Below are 3,879 nucleotides of genomic sequence, written 5' to 3' on the forward strand. Positions count from 1 at the left end.
TAAAGCATTACTCTTATGCAGGTCATTGTGTTCTCCTAGAGAATAGCATATTTGTTCAAATACTTTGATAGGCTTTCTCACATCCCCGTCTCCACTAAATTTTTGTGTGAGCTTGGCTATTTGTACTGCCTTACTTCTAGGTTCTCTATCAGGCGTGTTACGCATATTCTCAGCAATAGATCGACTGATAGCTTGAGCAAATGTTGCCAAGTCACCTAAGTGAGCGGGATCCGTGGGTGGAGGTGCTCCAGAGACTACATATGGAGTAGGTATTGGCATTAGGCTTGGCGCATAGGAAGCCCTTGGGTTCGACGTTTGGTATGGTGTTGTGCCATGTGGCGGTCCAAAGTTCATATGTCTGGCCCTATGTATAGCAGACGTCAGATGTGACATGCTAATGCTAGCCGATATGGTCCCATGGAAATAAGAGCTTGAGTGTTGTGGTTGTGGAGCATAGGTTGTTGAAACAATCGGAGGGGTAGAGGCTACATGAGTGCGATGACCCATAGGTGCATACGATTGGTGCACACTTGTAGGGACCATTGTCGCCATTGAACTACAACGGCATTGAGCCATTGTCCATGGCGTGTTTCTTGGCATGCCCATCATTGGGGTAGGCATGGTAGCCATGGTGTCATCAAGGGAAAGAAGAGCTAGACTTGGAAAAGTAAAGCTATCACTTGTAGGCTCAGATTGCACTGAGACCCTTGGCAAAACAACATATGGAGGATCCATCGGACTTGCCGAGGGAGTCTCCACTTGCGATAAGGTTGGTTGTTTAGCCTTCCTTGTATCCAAGAATCTCATGAGACCCGTTGAAGGCATGTGGATCCCCTTGTTCCGTCTCTGTAGCTCAATAACCCTATGGATGACCTCACAAACTCTTTGTTGTTGATCCTCCACACTAGTAGCACCCGTTGTCGATTGTAGGACATCTAACCAACCCACATGATAGGTGTGACCTGTGTATAGATCGGTTAGAGTTTCTGTTTGTAGTTCGTACTCCCATTTATCATTTAGGAACGCTCCATCTAGGCTTGAGGTACTAGGGGTGTCCTTTTGAACTAGATGCAATGTGGCTCTCTATGGGTTGACCCTTAGTGGTTGCTAAGTCAAGAGCACTCGATTGCTCTCCTAGCAAGGATATTGACATAGGGGATTTTTCTTTTAACTCTCTTCGTTGCTCCGCCTTGCATAAGCTCTCAATTTCCTTTTCCCTAGCCACAATGATATATCGCTCAACCTCTTGCACTTCGGCAAGTTTTCTACCATTAGGTAATATAACCTTGGAGGAAAATAGCTCTGAAGAGTTAGGGGGTGCAGTGAATGGAGTATTCACGTGCACACTCTCTAAGAGCATAGGGTCTATGTTGGTCATGAATGGAGAATTTACTTCCCCACCCCCTCATTTACATCATTAACTCCATGTTCGAAGTGAGTGGCTCTACTAAAGGTTTCCTTCAAGCGGCTAAGCATGCTCGGCCCAGACCGTGGACCCATGGCATGCATGTCTTGGCTTGAGCTATTGGGATTAGACATTGGGAAACCCTCCATGACGTCATAGTCAGAGGAAGAGTCACTAGCCGCTATGTTTGGATCTTGGTTTGTACTACCTTGGGTCCCCGCCGAGGGCTCGGAACCTAAGGTAGGTGGATATTGAGAACTCGCGTACGTCGAAATGCTCTCTAGTTGCTCGGCCTCTAGCACACGACCAAAGCGCAGATGCATGTGCCTTTGGCACCCTACAAGCATCGGCGAATAACCTCAAAGGTTAACCGCTTACTTTTTTAGGCGTCCGTTTTCACTCGTTTTTTGATGTTTTTTAATGATCATCTTTTGGATCAGAGCGTGTGATAGCTCAAAAAGAGCGTATCGCTCAGGGGGTCGTGGTGTGCTTTACACCCGCTTTATAGCACAGTGTTCGGTTACTCGAAGCTCCGTTGGTTCTCAAAAAGGTCGATTTTTACCTACGCATGAGGCTAAAATATGTACTTTTCTAAAATACGTGCTTGGGTTTGGGGGATATTCCCGATCCCGGTTCTACCTTTTTTTTTTTTTGGAATAAGGTCGCCACGGCCGCGCTTTGCGCATGAGCACACATACACGTAACCTACCTACTTACAACTGATACATTAACTACTGTTACACACTAACACACTACTACATCAACTTATTAGCTAACAGAACTACTTACTGTACTTTACACAAAACTAACATTATGAATCTACTACCTTAATTCTAACACCTTATCACAGAGAAAACACCTTATGGACAGAAAAAAAACAGTACCTTTTAATACCTTATTAACAAAACAATACACAGCACCAGCAAAACAAACTCCTTCTCAACACACACACCTTTCTTCTCTACCTTTCCTACATTTGAAATTGCACCACAACGTAGCACAGAGTGCCTCTTGAGCTTAGTGCATGGCATTTCCACGTAGCGGTGCCAAAAATGTGCGCGTCTGTCGCACGTGTCAATGTAAGGGACTTTCCGATACACTGTGTGCGAGCCACAAATGGCCCCAAGCACACAACTAGACTAATCTAGCAAGCTCAAGAGAGCAAGGGTGTGTCACTCATCACCCTACGCTCGCCTTCGTGGAGAATTCCTCACTGCGAAGAAGGAGCTGTCGCTGCCTCTGCCCCTCGCTCGATCGCTTCACCGCCGCTGCGCCGCGCTCAACTCCTTCACCGCCGCCGTGCCATCGTCGCAATGCTTGATCACACACACACACACACACACACTCTCTCTCTCTCTCTCTCTCACACACACACACACACACACTCTCTCTCTCTCTCTCTCTCACACACACACACACACACACACACACACACACACACACACACACACACACACACACACACACACACACAAGGAGATGAAGAAGAAGATGGCGATGGAGCAAGATCACTCTTCAATTGCACCAATGAGAGAATGAGAGATTTTTAGGTTTAGGTGACTTTTATATGAACTCACCCCATTCACACTTGGGCACCCATACTTAGCCAACTAACCCTTGAATGTTCCTGTTAGAGTGCGCCTCTCATCGGCGAACACTCTACCCTTTTTCTATTGGACCGAGAAGCCCGGTCCTTGACTCTACTAATAAATAATACGGCGTCTGTTGTAGGTGATAGTGTGTCAGTGAGCCGTGAGGGTTAACAATTCACTAGGTAATCTTTTTTTTAGTAGGTGGTACCTTAATGGGATCTAACCCTTGGTTGTTAATTGGTTAAGTGGGGTGGACGCATTGCCTTGCTATATCCTTGGTATAATTGGCTAGGTTTGGAAACCTTGGGTGAATAATGGCTTGAGTTCACTAAAGGATATTAGAGGGTAGTACATTAATGGTACCTAACCCTTGTAGTTAAAAAGGGGTTATGATCATTTGGCGAGTTTCCTGGCTTTGGAAACCTTGGGTGAATAATGGCTTGAGTTCACTAAAGGATATTAGAGGGTGGTACATCAATGGTACCTAACCCTTCTAGTTAAAAAGGGGTTATGATCATTTGGCGAGTTTCCTGGCTTTGTAAACCCTGTCATTTTTTGCTTAACTTCACGATGGCTCCCTCCTGACGGACCTGCGCTACAACACCCTCTACGTGCTATCTCATTCTCTCATTCTGTTTGTGTGTGTGTGTGTGTGTGTGTACTAGGCGGCGCTACTGTATACCTCTACCTCTTGATGATGGGCCTGCCATACAACGTTGGAGGAATGTGGCCACTAGCTCCAAATGCTATAAAAGGTGAGCTCCCATGCTCACTTAGCATTGGTAATGTATGCTTCTATGGTGTATATGTGTACTTGAGAGTTGTTGTATGTACATTGGGATTGTGAGGGTGATATCTGCAAGAGGTGTAGTGTTAAAGTTG

Source organism: Adiantum capillus-veneris, chromosome 21 (genome assembly GCF_014529385.1).
Source record: "Adiantum capillus-veneris isolate H3 chromosome 21, ASM1452938v2, whole genome shotgun sequence".
Classification (NCBI taxonomy): domain Eukaryota; kingdom Viridiplantae; phylum Streptophyta; class Polypodiopsida; order Polypodiales; family Pteridaceae; genus Adiantum; species Adiantum capillus-veneris.